General features: G+C 43.7%; 1 protein-coding gene across 1 annotated transcript in view; it reads right to left on the minus strand.

Moving 5' to 3' along the window:
* Cmklr2 (chemerin chemokine-like receptor 2) overlaps positions 1 to 19,234 on the minus strand; it is a 33,680-nt gene extending 14,446 nt beyond the window's left edge. Inside the window, exons 1-2 of the mRNA XM_021648513.2 lie at positions 18,876 to 19,234; positions 15,057 to 15,182 (exon numbers count right to left, since the gene is read on the minus strand). The gene's annotated coding sequence lies outside the window, so the exon portion shown is untranslated. The remainder of the gene's footprint in view (positions 1 to 15,056; positions 15,183 to 18,875) is intronic.
* Between the last annotated feature and the right edge of the window lie 3,143 nt (positions 19,235 to 22,377).

The raw sequence follows: 22,377 nt of genomic DNA on the forward strand, positions 1-22,377 counted from the left end.
AAACTTTTATGATTCTGCTCATTAGCTTTCTCTCCTAGCTGGCTGAGAAGCGAAGTAACAGATGAGCTCTGAGAATAGTACATTGACTCTGACAATACTGTGAAAGACAATCATGAGGAGTAATTTTCCTGTATAAAAGTTTCCATCAACAAGCAATCTTCAAAAACATCTTCGTGTTGTAAATAGCGTAGGAACAGCACATCTGTCTACCTTGAGGAAAGAATCCGGTATGTTTGCTTGTTTGTAGACAGGGTCACTCTGTGTAGCCCAGACTGGCCTCAAACCCTTTTCCCAGTTGAGGCTCCCTAGTGCTGGGATTATAGGCATGAACGACAGACACATCCAGATCCAGAAAAGCTCTGATTTACAATACATTCTTTCTCTTGACTTTTTTTTTTTTTCCTTTGTATAACTGAGTGTTCTCAACATGTTGAACCCATCAGTTGTCAGCTTCTTTCCCCCCCACCTGTCTCAACACACTCAATGCATTTTTTAACAGAATAAAACACTCTTCATGCCAAAATTTGAATAACAATTCCCTGTTTTTCTGAACTGGATTTTGTAGTTTAATGTTATTATGCAGTTTTGAATTTGTCTTTTTAAACAGGGAAAGTTTCTAGAAGTTGAAAAGTTTTATCCAATAATGGTAAAATAGAGTGCATAGTTTTAAATGTGCCTAATTAGTATTTGGTTTTTCATTTTAGTAAATTACGCTGATGGTGTAATTATCTCCTAAAATTGTGTTCTGCTTGGTCATTTTTGTCAAGAGTAAATTCTTATTTATTAAAAAAAAATGCTAATGCATGATTTTTTTGTTTTACTTTATTATTTATTTTTCGTCTATATTGGAACACTCATAGTAAACATGAAAAATAAAACTCGGGCTGGAGAGATGGCTGAGTGGTTAAGAGTACTGTCTGTTCTTTCGAAGGGCTCAGATTTAATTCCTAGCATCTACACTGCGGCTCACAATGTCTGTACCTCCAGTTCCAGGGGATCTGACACACTCACACCGATGCACATAAAATAAAATTAAATAAGTTATATAAAAACAAGAAAAATAAAACTCTGAACTATTTTTTTTTTAATTAAACAAGTACGACCAAGGATAGGAAGGATTCATGCAAACATCTGGCAGGTCAGACAAGATCTCAAAAAATAAAAATACGCTCACACCCTTATCTCAACCATAATAATAATAATAAAATAAAAAATCTAACATTCAGAGCAGCAAGATGGATCCGTTGGAGCTGGGCTGCCCTGTCTGGTGATGTGCTTAGCCTTGCAGCAGCCTGAGGTGAGGGGGTGGGTCGGTACCCCTTGAGGGCCTCCTCGTCTCAGAGAAGGAGAGGGGGAGACTGGGGAGGAAGGTGTGAGGATGGGAGCTGAGGAGGGAGTACAGGGATCGGGCTGCACAGTGACTAAGTAACTAAATAAATAGAAAGAAAAAGATGACACAGTGAGGAAAGGATAATGCCAAGAAGCCTGACAGCCTGGGTTCGATCCCAACGCTGGAAGGAGGGGACTATTGCTGTCCTCCAAATTCCACAAAAGCACCAGTGGCACACAGTTACACGGGCGGGCATACACACAGAAAAGGAGCAATTTCTTTTGAAAGAATGTAAGTCCATGGGTCTTTCTGCTTTCTTTAAGCATAGAAAAATCAGATTGCTTTTTTTTTTTCCCTCCCCAAAGTATTTCGTTCAAATATTTCAGGTTGTGAGTGAAGCTGACTTATGTAACCATTTCACCCTCTGGGATTTCTTCCCAGTTGAAGATATGCAGTACCACCCGAATGAGTCACGTTTCATAAAATGTAACATCTGTGTGAGTGTTTTATAAACATGACAGTGCTCAAAACAGCTGTGGAACTCTGGAAGAAACAGAATCCCCACGTAGAGCTAGTTTTTCAATTTGGTTTGCAGAAAACCCATATACATCTTTCTCTCTCTCTCTCTCTCTCTCTCTCTCTCTCTCTCTCTCTCTCTCTCTCTCTCTCTCTCTTTTAAATCAGGAGACGGAGGGTGTAAACAGTGCTTCCCTAGCATACACAGAGCATTGCAGGGCTACTCTTAAGAAGCTGGCCACAGAAGGGCCATGGTGGCTCACATCTGTAACGCTAGCACTCAGGAAGGCAGAAGCAGGCGGATCTCAGTGAGTTTGAGAACAGCCCCCAGAGAAATTCTGTCTCAAAAAAACCAAACAACATAGCCTTCTAATTGCCGCAAGAGGATCCTACAGCACTCACATCTCCGGCCCCACCCCCCACCGCGGCAAGCGTCTCCTGCCACTAGCGGCAGAAACAAAAAAACAAACAAACAAAAAAAAACCAAAATTCGATACAAAAATCTTATTTCCGATGCTGGAGATTAACCATCCGGTGGACACCTTTTCCAGACCTCGTCCTCACGGCGTCTTTTAAAGCCCATCTTGTTGTGAGGAAGGGGCTGACTAGTCCAGGTTAGCCTTCCTGGTATTCCAAATGCTGGGATTCTGCACCGGCTCCAGCTCACGGTAAACCACGTGAACAGCCGAGCGTCGCACAGCAGGGGGAGCGCTGGAAGTAAGACTCTAGAGCTTGAGTTGGGTTGCCTGTCCAGAGATTTAGTACTTCCGGTTCGGAGGCCACGGCTGCAGGGGAGTTATGAGTGTGGCTGAACCCGAGGTCCAGTAGACTTCTGATCCCTATTCCCGGTGGCATGAAAAGGTAACCATTCCGATCACGTCCGTTTTAGTGGACTAAGCCCCAAATCTGTGGGGTCTGTGCTATCTCCAGATACACAAACTTGGAATACGTGTGACTGTTAGGCCTGGTGCCAGAAGCGACACGCCGTCATTTATTACCATAATTTTCTTTGTTTTGATTTGTTTCGTTTTGCTTTTGTTTTTCGAAAACAAAAGGTTTCCCTGTGTAGCCCTGGCTGTCCTGGACTTGCTTTGTAGACCAGGCTAGCCAAGAACTCACAGAGATACACCTGCCTCTGCCTCCCGGCTACAATTTTCTTTTCTTTTATTTCTTCACTAATTTACTAACCTCTCTGTACTCGTCTCTGCGCCTTGGTCGGGACAGTTACTGATAGAAGTCCTTAGCTCTTGGTGGCTTTTATTTTATTTTGTTTACGTGTGGTAATACGTTATTCTGTTTAAATGGATGCGTGTGAACCCCTGGGACTGGATTTACAGACAGCTGTGAGCTGATGTGTGGGTGTTAGAAGTTAAACCCAGGTCCTCTGGAAGAGCAGCTCAGCCATCTCTTCAGACCTAGCTCTTGATTTTTTGAGAAAAGGTCTCACTGTGTATCCCACCCTGGTCTCAAACTCCTGGGGCTTCCGTCTCTTAAGCGCTCGGGTCACAGATATGTTACCACCATACTCAGAATTCTGAGTCTGTTGTAAGGATTTCATGGTATACTCAGCCTACTTAGATACTTAGTGTCTGGCTCATAGAACCCGGTAAATGTGAATGTTTTTATGACCCTAATAATTAATCTATTCATTAGGGTTCATGAAAATCCTCACAATTTAGCTATGACTCCAGAAGGGGAGGATATTTTCGAATCTGTAGCTAATTTGATGATCAACAGCTTAGATCCGAGAGCCCATTTGAGCATATTATGTGTTAGCTTCGATAATAACATTGTGGCTCTCTGTTTATCCTGAGAGAACATCAGCTAAAAGAAAACACTGTAAGAAGCAAGATAATGGTGTCGCTGCTATTTCAGCATACTTACATTGTGTTCATTCTTTTTATTTTTATTTTTTGTGAAACTAGGACAGTCTGATCCTCCGATAGATAATGTCCTATGTTTATTTTGTGTCATTAAATAGATGTGTTCATTTCTTGCACTGAATATCAGTACAACAGACCTGAGTTTCTTTGTGTGCCCTGCTGATGAGATATTAACCACCTGGCTTGAGAACTGAAAAAATTATCTGTCACAGGGAGAAAAGTGCTGTCCGGGCACTCTCTTAAGTCTGATGAATATATTATACACTAATTGTGTGAGGAAAAAATTGCAAAAGGGCCATTCCGTAGGAAATTACTGCCCATTTGAGCAAATTCTATTGATAATAGTTAGAAAACATTTTTTTTAATCAAGCTTTTATCAAAGTGTGGAGCAAATGAATATTCTTGTATATATTCTAACAAAAGATTGAAATGTCCTACCTACATGGTCATTTTCTTCCTCCCTGTTTTGAAATATATTAATTTATGAGAAAAATCTAAAAATTGCTGTTTTCATTTTGCTTTGTTGTTGTCCAGACTGGCCTGAAGCACACTTTTCAACCAAGGGGGCCATAAAGCCCAGACTTTCTAGTCTCCAGCTCCCAAGTATTGGCTTCACAGCTGTGCATCAATTTTTTTTTTTGCACATTTTGACTCTGTGTTTTATTTTGCTTTCTTTTTAATTTTATTTCTATATTAATTACAGTTGATTCACTTTGTATCCCAACTATAGTCCCCTCCTTCATTCCCTCCCAATCTCACCCTCCTTCCCTCATCTCCTCCCATGCCCCTCTCCAAGTTCAGCTGTGCATCTCTCTATTTGACTGAACATCACTTTTATGTAGCAAAAGCCAAGCCATTTTAAGTCTTCCTTGAAATTCACTCTTTTCTCATCAGCCCTGCAAAACAAAGGCAGAGGAAGAAGAAAGGCGTATTTGTCAGTACTAACCTTCCAAATGCTGCAGCCCTTTAACACAGTTCCTCATGTTGTGGTGAGCCTTGGCCATGGAGATGGATAAAGGAGCTGTGTCTCAGTTCCTAAGACCATCAGAAATATGGGCTTTCTGATGCTCAAAGTGGTCTTGACCCACAAGTTAAGAACCACGGAACTAGAGCATGCTCTTCCCTCCCAACGATGACCTAAGAACTGAGATCTATGATCTTAAGTCTTTTGTTTTTAAATGTAAATTTATTGTGTGTGTCAGGTTATATGTGAGCCTCTGCACAAGTGTAGAAGTCAGAGGACAACGTGGCAAGTTTGGATGGGTTCCTGGGATGGAACTCAGGTTGCCAGGCCTGCATGGGAAGCACCATTTCACCAGCTTCAAGATCTGCGTAAGGTGTTTCCATGATCTAAAATTGTCCCAAATTCTTGGTCAGTGACTATAAAGAACTGTAAGTGTGCATTTGTGTGTGTGAGTCGTGCAATAGGAGTTATCATTCTAGAGAGGAGTTATTTTTATTTTCAATACTAATGAATTAAAGCCGGTCTAGAGCTTAACTGGTTAAGAGGGCCTATCATTCTAGCTCCGTGTTGGGATGAGTCAGAAGGATCACAATTTCAAGGCCAGCCTGGGCTTCAGACTGAGTTCAAGTCTAGCCTAGGCAAAATAAATGGTAAAATGGGTTGGGTTATACCTTAGTGTCAGCAAATTCATCTCATAAATGAAATTCCCTCAACTTAATACTCAGGCTTGGAAACAAACACAACGAATGTTTGGAATACACTCATTGTGTTCTTATGGAATACAAGGGCAATCCAATAGAAATGCTGAAATACAATTGAGTAAAGGAATAAGTATTTTCTACAAACACAGCATCACCCATAAGTTAATGACACAATCTACTTGCCTAAGCTTTTCTTTCTGAGCCTTCTGATTGATAGTGCTGAAATCAAGGAGAAAACCACAGCCCTTCTGAAGAGCCAGTGGTATCTTCACATGACTCTCTCCTACAGAAACTCTTCCTGACCTGCCTGTGCACCCAGACCTCAGTTTACACCAGGGTCCCTGCTCTGCACTCTCCACTCAGAGACTGGGGCACACATGCTGACTGCCCATCTGAGGAGTGTCTGTCTCCTCCCCACATGGTGCTTCTGCTTCCTTCATACTCCCTGAGCCCAGCACAGCGCCTGACCTAGGAGGGCTCTGATGCCAACTGAACCACCAAAAGACTACTGGGTGGGTTTTGAGAAAAGGTGTTCATGCCACGGGCATCTTGGCATATCTGAGAGGACAAGAACAGGCTGAGAAGGGAACCAGGGTGCGTAGTTCTCAGCAATTCCCTTGCTGTATATATTCAGTTCCTCCCCCTAAAGGGGTTAAAAGGATGTTGGGAACCGACAAAGCTGGCCTCCCCCATGAGAAGAGTGTTTTATCTGTTCAACCCCTCTATTTGACTTTTGATTGGCAACAGCTCCCATTTCCCAGGAAAGAGGTAAAATTCCCCATCACACCCCACAAACCACCATCAAGAGTTAGCAACCTCACTACAAAGCAGTATGGTTATCCAGTCATGACGTGCTTAGAACAACATCCGTTTCCCTAGCCTCATGCCAAAGGAGGCAGCTTGCAAGCCTAATTCCATCCCTAACTCCGGGTAAGGAAGGAAATACCAACCTTGCCGAATGCCAAAGCAGCATTTAACGTACCAGGTGACATCCGGTGTTTCCTGAGCACTTGTTAAGTGTGCTATGGTGCCTAGCAACGTCACCGCGCTTTCGCGGATAATTCCCACACCAATCAGAAGAGCTGTTATTTCTACAAGGCTTAAAGGAGCATGGGCAGCGGGAAAAAGTAGTATGCCCATATGAACTTCTAAGTGTGTGGGACATCAGGACCCGCTTTCTCCACCCTACCCTCCCAGCCTCAGCATGGTGATTATCTGTTTGGTGTTTATCTTTGTTACTAGATTTGGAGAGCCCCCATGAGAAAGCCTTCAGCAGTGCTTGTGTGTCTATCTACAGTACTGTACAAGAGGCTGATGTGTGCTCAGTTGATACTGAGGACCGGCAGAGAGAAGTAGCTTCTCATCTATCATGTTCACATGTCACGGGGCTTAGGCAGAGGGATGACAAGTATAGGCTAGCCTAGTCAACATAGAGAGACCGTGCCTCAAATGAAAGGAACTACAAAAACAAAAACAAAACAACAATAAAAAAAAAGCCCTCCTAAACTCTCTTATGTTTAGGATATTTTATCGTTGCTATTGTTTGCTTTTTGTTGCTTTTAAGATAGGGAGAGATGTTGCCTCCAACTTGCTAAGTAGCTGAAGATGGCCTTAAACTCCTGATCCTAATGCCTCCTCCTTGGAAGAAGTCAGATGATGGGTGTGTACCAACAGGGTCTCACCAATAGCCCTGGATGTCCTGGAATTTTCTCAGTTTGCCCTGAATTTTCAGCAACTCTTCTGCCTTAGTTTCCCAAAAGCTGGGACTGTGGGAGTAAGGTACTGTACCTCTCTGTGTATCCTTAGCTGTCTTGGACTTGCTTTGTAGACCAGGCTGGCCTCAGACTCACAGAGATCGGCCTGCCCCTGCCTCTCTGAGTGCTGGGATCACAGGCGTGTGCCACCGTGCCCTGCTCCTGCCAAGTATATTTAACTATAACCTATGTAGAAATAAAGCACATAAGGAAAACAGATGTTTAAAGAAAATTGTTTTATATAGCCTAGTAGTATTCTTGAAATTATTAATCCCTGTTTTATGTTGAGGCATAAGAAGCCTTTATTTAGGTTAGACACAGGCTGTTTTTTGCATCACTCTTATGGAACACCTAGTACAAGTAAACCTATCTCAATTCTTTGTTTTTGAGACAGGGTCTCTACATGCAGATCTGTCTGGCTTCGGACTCATAAACATTTCCCAGCCTCTGCTGTCTCCCAAGTGCTCCTGTCGAAGGTTGCATCGCCACTTTGGTCCTGTGTCACCTTTTTAATGTGTTTGAGATAGTGTGTTATGTACCCAGGCTGAGCTGGAACCCAATACCTACCAAAGAATGACCTTAAATATCAGATCCTTCTCCATCTCCACCGCCCAAGTGTTAAAAGCCCAGACATGTGGGGTCTGGAGAGATGGCTCAGAGGTAAATAGCACTGGCTGCTCTTCCAGAGGTCATGAGTTCAATTCCCAGCAACCACATGGTGGCTCACAACCATCTATAATGAGACCTGGTGCCCTCTTCTGGTGTGCAGGTGTACACACAGACAACATTGTATACATAATAAATAAATCAAATTACAGACATGGTTTATGCAGTGCTGGAGCAAGCATTCTACCAACCGAACAACATTCCTGGACCCTAGGTCTTTTTTTTTTTTTTTTTTTTGAGCAACGGGGTGTTAAGACAGGTTTTCTTTGTGAAGTCTTGGCTGTCCTGGACTTTCTTTGTAGACCAGACTGGCCCATAAGGACCTTCTTCTTTGTCTAGTGATCAACTCTGGTCTAACATTCTGTATTATTTTCATGCCATTAGGGATGCCTTGGTCCTAAGAAGAATTTAATCATTTGCCTTAGATTCTCTCTCGTTGTCAGGTTGCGGCCTTCTTTGAAAAGCCCCTCTTAAGCTGGGCATAGTGGCACACTCCTTTAATCTCAGCACTTGGGAGGCAGAGGCAGGTGGATTTCTGTGATTGAGGCCAGCCTGGTCTACAAAGTGAGTAGAGAAACTCCATCTCAAAGGTAAAGCTCCTCTGCATGGGGTCCTCTGCTTCTCAGTATTAACTCTGCCTGTTCCTCAGCCCTGGCTCATACCGTGCTGTTCCTCAAGTCATTCTTGCTCTTTTGGAATGGTTAGACCACGTATGTTTATAGAGTGTCCACTTTTTGTTACATTTGGCTTTTATTAGGTCGGATTATATATTTTTGATGGAGGAACTATATGTAACTATTGGAAATGGCTTATTCCACTAGGTGATCCATTGACTATGGACAATTAATTACTGCTTTATTTTTTTTGCATAAAAAGAGCAAAAAATAAATTAGCACTTCAAGATTAACCCTGGAAGTCATTTTAAGTCCTTATGAAATAATTTCTTGTTCTTCTCATCATATCTACTTACTTGTGTATGTATGTGATACATGTGCCGTGGCACATATGTAGAGGTCAAAGGACAGCTTGTGAGTTCTTTCTCTCCATCATGTGAGATTTAGGGTCCAAGCTCAGATCATCAGTGTCAGGCACAAATGCCCTTCTGTTGTGTCATTTTGGCGCCTTAGCCCTGTTTTGTTTCTGTGTGAATAAAAACCATGGACTTTCCTTCACTCCTCACATGCTAAGCTTTCCTTGTTGTTGTTTTGAAACAGGGGTTCTCTGTGTAGCCCTGGCTGGCCTGGCCCTCACTTTGTAGATCAGGCTGGCTTCAAACTTACAGAGATCCACCTGCCTCTGCCTCCCGAGTGCTGAGATCGTAGGCATGTGCCACCGCTGCTGGGCTCCACATCTGTCTTTTAAACACAGTGGTACCCACAGGCACTCAGTTCACTCCCGAGAGGAAGGTCAGCTGAAGGGGCATCGAAGAAGATGAGTGAGGGTTTCGGCTAAATCTGCTCCAACAGAACTGGACAGGAAATCAAAACAGTCAACAGGAAAGGCTAACTAAAGCAAAGAGGAGAAGCAGAAGGGAGAAGGGGGACAAGGATACAGCCGAGGGTTGCCCACTGAGAAACAGGTTTGTCTGCAGCAAATGGAGAAACTAAAACAGGAGAAGCTGTTTCTGACGAAGCAGGAGAAAAGGAGGCAAAGTCTGAAACCATACCCGCAAGGTTCATACCCGAGGTTCTCAGCCGAGATCCCTGTCTCCCTTCTGATGGAACCAAAAAGGTATTTTATTCATGTAAGGGTATAGTCCCTTTGAAAACATGTTTGATATGGAAAGAAACTTGCTGTAGTCCATTTTGAAATACAAAAGCTTTTGTTTTACTTTGTGTGTTTGTGTTGTGTGTGTGTGTGTGTGTGTGTGTGTGTGTAGTGTGGTGTGTTGGTTTTTGAGACAAGCTCTCACTGTGTAGCCCTGGCTGACCTGAAACCATGTAGATCAGGCTATCTTCCAAATCGCAGAGCTATGCCTGCCTCTGCCTCCTGAGGACTGAGATTAAAAGAATGCAACACCATGCCTGGCTAAAGCTTTTATTTTAAAGGTAAAGTCAAAATAATTTCTTGGCTTTGCCTTTTGCTTTTTATGGGTTTTGATTTTTTAAATTACATTTCATTTATTTGTGTGTGTGTGTGTGTGTGTGTGTGTGTGTTACATGCCTTGGTTTTTTCCTTCCATCCTCTGGAACCTAGGGATCAAACAGAGATTGTCAGCCTTGGTAGAAGCCACCTTTACCTACTGAGTCATCTTTTCTGGCCCCTTCATTTTATTTTATTCTTTTGTACAAGGAGATATGTACAATTGACATATCAAATTACAGAGGGCCCCAACTAGGACTCTCCATGGAACCCTGCTGGGGTAACACCCTGTGGCCATCAACTTATAGGTCCCCACCCACTGGTGCCCCCTTCAGTGTCCACCCCTCCCCAATCTGCCCCTCTGGTCTGGGCATTTTCTCCTTCCCACTGGCTCTGGAGGCACCCTCTTCTCTGGGATTTGTCATTATCACTGTGATTCTGTTATCCTCTAGGCTTTGTTCCCCTGCCTCCTCCCCTCTCACCTGACCCACACTTGTACCTAGCTCTCTCTTCTTTCTCCTTAGAAATAAACTGGACAAAAGACAAACATAACCAGATGTAGGTGATCAGCTTTAGAATTTTGGCCTTAGTTTGTGGAGGAGGAAGCCATATGAATTTAGTAGAAACTGTACCTCGTGTTTTAAATTCTGGGTCTTTTTCTAAGCTGGCAATATGACACAAACACTTCAGATCCTGGGCAGCACAAGCCGCAGCTCTTAGTCAGCCATGCAATCATGAGGAAAAAAAAGCGGTACTCTGTGCACACAGTGTTGCTAAGCAACCATGCTCAGTAAGTGAGGTGTATTCAATTTGTTTTCAATTAAGATATTTTCAGTTTACAATGTGTTTATTGAGGTGTAATCCCGTAATAAATCAAGGATTATCTGCATAAACAAGTCCCTCCTGTGAAGGACACCAAGTCACAGGTTGGACACTTTACCATTAGGCCAAGCTACGGCAGGGTCCAGAAAAACGCACAATGAAACATCCAAGACCGCCTCCCTAGGAGGCCTGCCAGGGCAGAGCTGGGACCTCTCCAGGAAACAACCAAATCAGAGAAAGCTACGCAGCAAGCTGGCTGTGACCATGAGCGCACGGCCCTCCCCCACTCTTGACCTCCTCTGTGCCCCACAGTGGGGGAGGCAGCTCTTAGGCTGAGGTCCTGTCACTCTGCCTTTATATGCTACCCAGTGCCTCAGCTGCTTGTTGCCGGCCACGTCCACACACAAGGGTTGCTGTTGCCGCCCTCCCAAAGGAGGCCCTGCACTGGACCCCAGAGATGCCCCAGACTTACAAAAGAAAGAAACAGGGGCCTTACATCTTGAGCCAGGAAAAAGCCAGTGAACTACATTAGATCTCCTAGTTTTAATCCCATCCACAGGGAAGCTAAGGGTTGAGGATATGTGAGAGATGAATTCTCACAGCAATGACACAAGGAGACTTTGTCCTCCGGTACCACTGAGCAGGGAGGTGTGTTGGGACTAGACAGGATCTTGTTCTCTAGTCCAAGTTGGTCTCAGACTCTGGCCATTCCCTTTTCCTCTGCCTCCTGAGTGTGTGGGGTATAGGTCTGAGCTATGTTCATCAATGGATCCTTACTTCTCCAGCTTTCTTTTCAGTAGTGGGGATTGAACCTGGGCTTCATGGATACTAGGTCTGCCTCCTGCTACCCAGTCTCGGACTACCCCTTAACCAGCATGAGAATAACCTTGAAACAGGAAACCACCAATCACCACAGAGGAACCAGACTGAAGCCACCTTCCTTAGCTTCGGTAGCTCTCTGCATCCCTAACGCTAAGGAGGGCACCTTACTGAGGGAGGCAGCTGGCCAGGAACAGGACGACAGGAACTCAAAATGGAGGCAGCTGTTGACAAGGGAATTTTTTGATATCACCTTAAGTATAGCAGGTAATCATTCAAAGCAAGGGAAAACAAACAAACCCTTAACCATCTAGAAAGACAAGCCATTCTAAAGATTTTAGTCAGATCTAAAATTTTTACCCCCCCATCCCCAAAATAAAGGGTGGGCCTGAGATGTCACACATTTTTCGAGAAGATCCCAGCATGCACACAGGTCTGGGTTTGAACTTCAACAGAGCAAGGTTGTGTGAGTGGGGGTGGGGGTTGTCACTAGCTGTCTTGGAGAGAGGGACTCTCAGAAAGAAGCTGTGGGTTTGGGGTATTAGCTCCATTGCTGTTCTCCATTTCCTGCTATGGTCCAGAGAACAAATCTAAGAACTGCGGCTTCAGGTGGATTAAAAAGTCTAAATCAAAACAAAGCCTATTCACTGTGGGGGTGGGGATGGGGATGGGGATGGGGGTCAGGTGACTTCAAAATCAAATTGGAAAGCATTTATGTTTACAGAAGAATGGCATTCTTAAATGGCAATTTGAAACCAACAGTCCTGTAATTAAAATGTTTTGAACATTTTAAATTGCACTTCCATACTGGTTTTTAGGAGAATTGTTTTCTTGCTCTAGGCTCCTGCTGTCACAGTTCCTTGTGCTCTGTCACATCTTAGGTTGTGGGCGTCCAATTTTCCTAATAGGCTTATGGTAATGTACTGTGAACAAACGAAAATCTAACATGTCATGTAGATGGCATTAAATTGTAAATTAACAGCCTACTAACATTTGAAGGCACTAATACTTGATATCTTCTTAGGAAAAAAAAAACAACTTTCTTCAACTTTTACATCGGAAAGTTACTGTTGTTTCAGGAAGAATCCCAGCTGCATGATTTACCTTTTTAGTACATAAACCGGGAACAGTGTGTTCACCCTTAATACTCACACTCAGGAGGTAGAGGCAGGTGGATCTCTGTGAGTTCCAGGCCTGCCCCGGCTACACAGGGAGACCCTGCCTCAAAATAAGTTAACAAATTAAAAAATTTTTAATTAATTAGATAAAATAAAAAATTCAGTGCAGTACAGTAAAAATTTGGGCAGTGGTGCCTGGAGAAGCTCTGAGACCAGCCTCACCTACAAAACAGCCTGGTCTACAAATTGAGTTCAGGACAGCCAAGGCTACACAAAGAAACCCTGTCTCGAAAAACTAAAAAGAAAGAAAAGAAAAGAATTACATGCAAATTACATACAAATTGAAATGTATGTGCTGGAAAGATGGCTCAGCAGGGTTAAGAGCACTAGCTGCCCTTCCAGGGGTCCTGAGTTCAATGGGATCTGGTGCCCCCTTCTGGCAAGCAGGTGTACATGCAGATAGAGCACTCAAGTACCTTAAATAAATAAATAAATCATATATATAAATATATAGTCTTGTTTAGGCTCATATTCACTTAGTCACTCATACCCAGCGTGAAATCGAGTATAACATCTATCCAAATAATAACCCTCACAACAGGCCAGACACTGAATGGCTCTACCCTTGTGAAGGACAGAAAGAACGAAAGTGTGTCTATGCGCGCTGCAATCCTGTGTGTTCACATTACCCAGCTGTGCGCATGCGCTCTTGTGACTGTGTGTGTGTACAGCCTGATGCCTGGGAGGTGACTAGACAATTTTACAGTCAGCTGTACTCTTCCAACCTGTGTTTCAGGGATCAAACCCGGGTCAGGGTTGACTTTCGTTGGCTTTCCCACAATTTCCATTGCAGGCCTTAAGAGTCTTGGTGGGAGAGAGGCGGGGGAAAGGTGGAGGTGACTGGTTTTGATATGCTTAGATTCTGCCTGTCTCCTTCCTCTAGATGCCGGAAGATAAAGCAGTGCTTTCCGATATTTCCCCTCGGCACCAGGAGCAAGCGAGGCTCCTGGCATCTGCCACCAGCAGCTTCCTTGAGGTAAGCACTGCCATCTTCTAATTCTCCGGTACTGATTCAGAAGCGTGCAGGGGCACAGGAATTTTAATGTAGGGAGTGAGGCGTTTGGGAGCACGCAGGCCTGGATTTAGCCATTGCCTGAGGTGTCAGCTGGGGGGGGGGCAGGAGGCCTGCCTTCCCCGTGCTCAACCTTCTAATGGGGGCTGACAGCTCATGACCTTTGTACGCGCAGCAGAGTGCCGTGCGCGTGCCGCGCCACGCTCGGCACCGTGCACCGTACGTGAGCCGCGTGGGCCAGGAAAGGTGTGGCAGAGCATAACCCATAAATAATGAGGTACCCTATCGTTCAAGAGAAGACCCAGGTAAACAGAACCAGACAGGGACATAACATTGTCCAGACCAATGAGCTCTGTTCTTTGAGAACCAAGGGACCAATTGATTAGAGGTAATTGTAATTGGTAATGAAATTTCAGAAACGCCTGGAGAAGAAAAATCTCACCGGGAAAATCAACAGAATCCGTTAAAAATTACTTTGAGATATTACCTGTAAAAGGGATGAAGAAGGGAATTCGGGTAATGGATCCAAGTCATGAAAGAAGATGTGAAGCTAAATTTTTTCTAGTTCTAACTCTGTCATGAAATTGTTTGGTTTTGGTGGTCTTTAAGTACATAGACTATATTTGATAATTAAAGTATAAAGTCCACATGTTGGCATGTGCCTTTAATCCTAGCACTTGGGAGGCAGAGGCAGGCAGACTTCTGAGTTCCAGGGCAGCCTGGTCTACAGAGAAAGTTCTAGGACATTCTGGGCTACACAGAGAAACCCTGAAAAAATAGTAAGCAAACAAACAAATATGTGAAATCTCATGGGAAGCCCCAAAGCTTTTGTTCTGAGTGCTAATCTCATTGTGTGGAACTTCACTGAGTCTGGTTAAATTTGATGTGAGATGTTTTTGTTTATCCAAAAGTGTTTTGTTTTTTAAATAATTAAGCTGTTTATCTTCAGAAGGGATGAGCAGTGGGTGAGCGTAGCAAACACGTCAATCAATGCAGAAAATTTTTTCCTGCCCTTTAATTTCAAAACAAAACAGAAAAGATATTCGTTTTCAGTTCTGAGCTCCACTTCTCCTTTCTCGCAATGAACTTTTCACAACAGTACATGGCCCTTACTGGCTTTACTAGTTATTAACAATCCACATCTGCCTCGTTGTTAACTACAGCAACGATGAGAAAATTGTCCCCAAACACTTAACAAGACCAGAAACAGGAGCTATGAGGAGTCCCCCTCAATTGCCAGCTGGTCTGAAAGCTGCCTTGTAAATCAATCTTGTGCAGCTCGGTTGCATTTGTGTCAGTTTGAGGAAAGCAAACAGCTAGAGTGCTTACCTGTTAATGTTCTGCCAGGAGCCAAGCTGTTGTGGCCTCTGAATGTAACCTCCTCCTGCTCCCTTAGGCTTCGCACTCTTTTCCTGGCCGCCTCATACTGCTTTTTATTTGACTTTTGAAATGACACTGTGCCAAAAAAAAAAAAAAAAAAAAAAAAAAAGGTTTTGAGTGTTTTTTCTTAAAGACTTATTTGTTTTTATTTTATGTGCGTGGCCATTTGTCTGTATGTATATCTGTGTTCTACATGTATGCAGTGCTGGAAGTGTGTGTGGGATGTCCCAGAGCCTTGTTACAGACGGCTGTGAGCCCCCATGGGGGTGCTGGGAATTCTTTCCTGGGCCTCTGGAAGAGCATCTAGTGAGCTTAACTGCCAGCCATCTTTCCAGCCTCAAGTGTGTGTGCATGCGCGCACGTGTGTATGTTTGATGTATTCCAGAAAGAAAGTGAGCAAGGAACATAAGGTATGGATTGTTTTTTTTCCAAGGCCGTTTTTGTAACATTATCTGGTTTCCCTTTGTTATAGTTTAATTGGGACTCAGATCAGCTGGATGCCCGGTGCTAGCAGGGAACAGGGTGATCTGAAGCTTCCAGTGAAGAGATGGGATCCTATTGGTGTGTTTCAAATTTTCTGAGAGGTGGAGTGAGAGAACTTCATTCACTCCAAGGGGGGGAAAAATCTGATTTTGAGCCCTCATCACTCACTGTCTGTGGCCCTGGTCAGGAGTGTTTATGTGTGAGTCAGGCCTCAGTTCAGAAGTTTGAGGGATGAGTAGTATGGAGACTGAAAGTGAGCAGGCTTGGATACTGCTCGCTTCCCTCTGAAGAACCACCTCGCCTCTTGTATGCTTTATGAACCCAACTATATGATATTTGAAACTGAACATCACTCGTCCATAAAAAGTCAGCTTTAAAAATGTTCACAGCACAGGGCATGGCCGTCAGGCAGAGACAGGTGGATATGTACGAGTTCAAGGCCAGCCTGATCTACACAGAAAAATTCTGGTCAGCTATGGCTACCCTATCTCAAAACCAACCAAACAAACAAAAAGTCAGATGCTCATGATTTTATATACTTGTTGTTTAGAACCAAAACTAGAAAAATCACAAGATGTCATTTTCATGGTGGGAGTTAGGCGATGTGGAAAGGGACTTTCCAGACTCTCGCCCTTTGTCCTAGATTCTAGAGCCTTCTCGGGCCTAGAAGGACATGCCTGCCTCCAGGGAGTCTCCTGATGGTGCAGTGATAAGCGCGCACCACGATCTTGGCATTTTTCTTTTCTGTCTTGATGGATTCATGTGCTTGCTGGAGGGAGGGGGTAATTGTCAGTGTTGTAGGCTAGCCAGTGTGTCCGCCCATACCTGTGTTCTGTCATCTCACCAAAGCTCAATTTCATCCATAAAAGGCACTTTTGTGGAGAATTTCGAGAAGTGTCAGCTACTTAACATAGTTTTTGTTTTGTGATAAAACAGGAAGCATCAAGGAGCAAAGACTGGAAAAAGCATCGAGAGAAAGAAAAGACACTGATTAAGGAGTATCCCATGTGTCAAGCATAACATACACATGGGATACAGTGAAAGCCAGGAATGTGTGTCTTATCTGTGTGCTAGTTACCACCTAAACTAAGTGTTGAGATATCCCTGTTTCACGTTAGTCCAAGACACAGTGAATTAAATTGCCATGATAACTAAAAACAAAATGAAACAAAACAAATCTATCTTTAGTAAAGCTCTATAGTTTGCTGTGTGTAGGAAGATCGCCTTTCGTGGTTTCTCTCTGTATACTACCTGGGATGGCCTTACATGACTGTCCTGTCTTGGCCTCTCAAGTAGGTGGGACCACAGGTGTGGGCCACTATATCCTGCTTTGAATAGCCCCCCTTTGATAGTCTTAAGAAGTCATGACTTGCAGTTCATGAGTTTTGCAAAGTCTCTGAATCCAGACTTGCTTAAATGAACTAGAGACCTTGAGTATTAATCATGCAGTAGAATGTCTGCCATGTTGGTTGGACTGGTAAGTGGAGGTACCGGAGATCTGTTGGGAGAGCCTCTTTGGAGCCATAGAGATGGCTTAGCAGGTGGTTGTGGCCCTTGCCTTCAAGCTAATGGTCAGGGTTTGCTCCCTGAACCTAGGTAGTGGAGGGAGAGAACTGAATCCAGAGTTGTCTTCTGACCTCCACATGTACAGTGTGATCCACACACAAACACACACACTAAACAAACAAACAAACAAACAAACAAACAAATGTTTGTAAAGAGAAAGAGAGCTTCCTTTGGCAGTGGTAGGGTTTGGGATTTGTTTCCAAACACCCTGGTTCCCAAAACTGTTCTTTTAAAAGGCTTACGTGTCTCGGTATGTGCCTCCTTATTGGAAGAGGTGTTTACAGAGCTGACTGAATAGGAGGAAGGGCTAGCAATGACTTCTACCAGACAGAAGGGTTTCAGGGCAGCTTCTCTGCTTTCAAAGCCTGATAGAGCTCTGGCAAAGGAACTTCTTGAAGGACGTATGTATGCTTACAATCCTTTACATCAACTTGGCTCAGGCACAACACAACACCTCTAGCACATTATTTTGGGCATGAGGACCTCCCACACCATAAAAATAACTTTTTTTCATTGATGCTTGAAAGTTGACTTTTTATAATTAGAATACATTATACTTTTTAAAACATGTATTTGTAGTGATCAAATGTTGTGATTTTAAGTGGTCATCTTCTTATTCCTGCCCCAAGTCTTACTAAGGAAAATTTGGGGTTAAAAACTTGATCAAATATGGCACATGCCTGTAATCCAAGTACTCTGGGATGCAGAGGCAGGTGGATTTTTGTGAGTTTGAGGCCAGCCCGGTCTACAGAGTGAGACCAGGACAGCCAAAGCTACACAAGAGAAACCCTGTCTCCAAAAACAAACAAACAAAAAGGCATAAAAAGGCATACTTGTTTTAAATACCTAAATTGATGATAGTTTCAGAAATAAAGTTTTGGTAGAATGTGAGTGGTGTTCATGTTAATTTGTATTAATGATCAAATCTAATCTTGCTGTTGTTGTGTGGGGGAGGAAAGGAAGGAAGGAAGGAAGGAAGGAAGAAAGAAAGAAAGAAAGAAAGAAAGAAAGAAAGAAGGAAAGAAAAAGAGTCCAAGGGACATTTTCTCACGAAGAAGTTGACTGTGAATAAGAGGCTCTCCTTTCAATTCTTTCCTGTTATTCAGGGCGCTAACTCCCTCTTATATATGAGGACCCTTCTTGGGCCTGCTGCTTCTTAGGTAGGCTGGGTTAGAGATGAGGTTTATTTGATTGCACAGTGAGGCTGCACGCATTCAGAGCTTTTCAAGGATGGGAATGGATTCACAGGCACAGATTTAGTGGCCCTAGGGGTTTGCATTGAGAAGCCAGGCAGCCCTGAGTTAACAGGGGCATTTTTATTCCACTTAAACCAAGAATTCTTAAAGGCCACCTAGGACAAAGCCTTGTCTAAATTCTTGCTTTTAATTTTTATTATTCCCTAGAGAAGCTGAGCTTGGAGGATTTGGCGGGGGGGGGGGTTGTGTGTGGGGGGGACAGGCTAGAAGACACCCTCTACATCTTTTTCTCTAAGACACACAAGGCTCTAATTCCCCACGGAAATGTGGGGAGCGTCTTCTATTTTCTCTCTAATTTGAATAAGCCTTCACAATAAGCCAAATGCCAATTCAAATGAGATCTAGATAAAAGGATTTAAATTGATTTTCTTACCTACTGTCTGTCTGAGTCACTTTCCTGGGAGTGGTAGGGAGGGAGGATGAAGCTCTGGGATGTGTGGGGAGCGAGCAAACAAACACTTACCCCCCAGAGGTGCCTGTGCGGTTCGGTGGGGAAGCTGGGAGGCTGGAAGGCGGGCAGCCACGTCTTCTGGGCTCCGTGCTCAGGATCCTTGAGCTTTAATGATTTCTCTGGGAGAACTGATTGCAGCTGCCTTGAATGGAGGAAGAAGTATTTCCTCTCTTAGTAAGCAAGGGAGGCAAATCTAACTCCACTGCCTTGGGAAAGGAAATGTGTTTCGCCTGTAGCCAAATAAATCTGTTAAACTCCGGTTAGGTGACAGTATCCTTGGCCTTGACTCAAAAAGTCAGGCCCTTCCCAACTACCTACTCCAATGATGCCACTTTTCTCATTAAACTCTCATAATTATAAATATGATGTCAGTGTATCTGGCTTTTCCCAAAACATCACATTTTAGGAAAGAAAAAGGACACGAAGGGAGCACATTTTCTCAGCCTCTGGTTTAGCTGGTTCAGCTGGTTTAACATTTCTCATTGGGAAAATTGGCAGCCTGGGGACACACCACAGCTGTTGCTGCATTTTGTTTACACTGTAAGGTTTTTACAATTCGAATTTACTTCCAACATTAAAAAATCAAGACAGTTTAAATGGCCACTTAGATTATTGATTCCTCATGAAACGAATTAGCTTGTCTGGGTACGGCGGGACATAGTCCCCGCGAGGCCGCTAAGTCAGGCTGCTCTCGGTTTAGACAAGACGTTGCCTGGGGTCCTGTTTGTCTCACTCCTTCCCGCTCCCTCTTAGATGGCCTTTGACAGTCTCCACCCGCATCCTTCTCTGCCCCTCTTCCTCTTGAATTTCTTCAGTGTAAGAAAACTGGGCTGAGTTTACTGCAGTCTGAGCTCTTTCTTGCTCGGGAGGTGATAATCTTGGGCAACGTGATCGTGCGTTAAAGAAAGCGGACCCCAGTTGTTAACCTAGTAGCACGCCATGAAGAACGATGAAGTTCACAAGGCAACCCTAAGGAGCTTAACTGCAGAAGGGCCGTGTATAACCGGAGGTGTAACAGGAAGCAGCCGGCCCCATACAAGGCGTGCACTGTAGGAAAGCAGTAACTAGACCCACTACAGCCCTTCTGCTCTCCATCACATGTCAACAGTTCTTTTATTGTTTAACTTTTCACAATTGGTGTGATTACTGGGAGCTTTAACAGTATTTATTTATCTTGAAGCCAGGTTTTGTCGAAACAGCCTGTATAGCCGGGGCTGTCTTTGAGTTTGCAGTGATCCTCCTGCTTCGGCCCCCTGAGTGCTGAGCTAATAAGTGTGTGGTGCTATTCCCAGCCGCCATTTATTTTATTTCATTTTTTTTTTTCTGTGTATCTGTGTGCCTGCCCGAGTGTATGTATGTTTGCGTGTGGAGGTGCACACGTACGTGAGTGCATGGGAGGCCCAAGGTTGATGTTAAGTGATTCCTGCCGGATACTTTGAGGCAAGGTCTCATGCTCAGTCCCGGGTCTGCATTCTTGGCTTGGCTGCTGGCTACTTGTTCCAGGAGTTAGCATTCTCTGTCTATGGTACATAATGAGCACAGATGGGTCCCACACTTACCTGACTTTTATGTGGATGCTGGGTCCTGCTACTTGCACGGCAAATGCTGGATCCACTGAGCTTTCTTCCCAGCCCTCATGTATTTATTTATTTATTTATTTTTTTAAGACACGGTCTCTCTATGTAGTATTATTCCTGGCTGGCCTGGAGCTCACTCTGTGGACCAGGCTGGCCTTGAACTTACAGAGCTTCTCTGACCTCTGCCTACCACAGGCTGGGATTAAAGGTATGCACCACCACAAAGAGCCTCGATTTTATCTTGAAATCAGGTCTCTCCCTGAACCTGGGGTTCACAGCTTCAGCTTCAGAGATTATCTCTTTCTTACTAGTGTGGCTGTTTCACATACAGAAATGTGAGTTGTCCGAGTTTGATGGAGGCCTTTCTCTCCCCTCAGGTGGGCTTTATCTCAAAAGTCAAAGTGCTTTCTTGTTGATTCATAGGGGGAAGATGAGAGAAGGCAAAGCTCACCAGAGCAGGGGCAGGTCCGTGGAAATGGGAAACCACTGGGCTGAGTCTGAGGCTTTTAAAAGGGTAGTAATGGGTGATTGAGGTGTGGGGTGGGGTCTGCTGATCTGTCCATCCACCCTACCTCTGGGTGTCCAATGCCTCCTCAGTCTCCCTCATAGGCTCACACATAGCCTCACAGAGAGAAAGAAGGGACCAGAACTCCCCTCTGGCTGCCCTGCTTCCTGTAAAGACATTTCAGAATTGGTATTTTGGTGTCTCTATTCTCTGAATTTCGACCTTTTTTTTTTTTGTTGTTGTTGTTGTTTTGCTTTTGTTTGTTTTTCAGACAAGGTTTCTCTGTGTAGGCCTGGCTGTCCCAGAACTCATTCTGTAGACCAGGCTCCCCTTGAACTCACTGATCTGCCTGCCTCTACCTCCTGAGTGCTGGAATTAAAGGCATGTGCCACCAGCACCAAGTTATTTGGACATTTTTCTAAGAATGAAAACTAAAGTCTAAATCAAGACATAGAATAGAGCCAGCAAGACAGCTCAGGGGTTAAGGCACCTGCTGCCAAACTCTGATAACCAGAGTTTAGTCCCTGGGACCCAAAGAGTTGAAGGGAGCACCAGCTCCTGAAAGTTGTCTTCTGATATCCGTATAAGCACTGTGGCACTCTCTCTCTCTCTCTCTCTCTCTCACACACACACACACTAAATAAATTATTTTTTAAAATTAAAAAAAAAAAGAACCTAGTGGCCAATTGCCAGCATTGAATTAAAACAAAACAAAACAAAACAACGAAGTAATAATAACAACTCTATGATTTAGTGGTTGCCTTAACTGTACCTTCTGCAGATATTTCAGTTTTCTTAAAATCCAGTTATTGATTTCTGGAAAATCATTTGCATAAAATATTACTATGATTCTGTAACCAAGGGATCCATGGGTAAATCATTAGTTAGAAAGTGAGGTGGATGAATTCAGTGGTAGAGAGATTGCCTAGCATATTCAAGGGTATGGATTCAACCTGCAGCAGTATAAGAAAGGGAAAATTTGATACATATTAACATTTATGAAGAACAAGGAGAATCAAAAGATTGAGGCCAGCCTGTTGTGTATTATAAAACATTGTCTCAAAAATAAATAAATAAGCCAGGCATGGTGGCACACACCTGTAATCCCAGCACTCAGGGAAGCAGAGGATGGCATATCTCTGTGAGTTCGAGACTAGCCTGGTCTACAAAGCAAGTCCAGGACAGCCAAGGCTACACAGAGAAATCCTATCTTGAAAAACCAAAAATAAATAAATAAATAAGCCAGGCATGATAACACATATCTGCCTTTAATTCTAGCACTTGGGAGGCAGAGGCAGGTGTATCTTTGTGAGTTTGCAGCCAGCTTGGTCTGCATAGCAAATTCCATGTCAGCCAGGACTACATAGTTGGAACATTTTCCATGTTTTTTTACATTGGTTGTTTTGCATGTATGTCTGTATGAGGGCTTTGG

This window comes from Meriones unguiculatus, chromosome 15 (assembly GCF_030254825.1).
Source record: "Meriones unguiculatus strain TT.TT164.6M chromosome 15, Bangor_MerUng_6.1, whole genome shotgun sequence".
NCBI lineage: Eukaryota > Metazoa > Chordata > Mammalia > Rodentia > Muridae > Meriones > Meriones unguiculatus.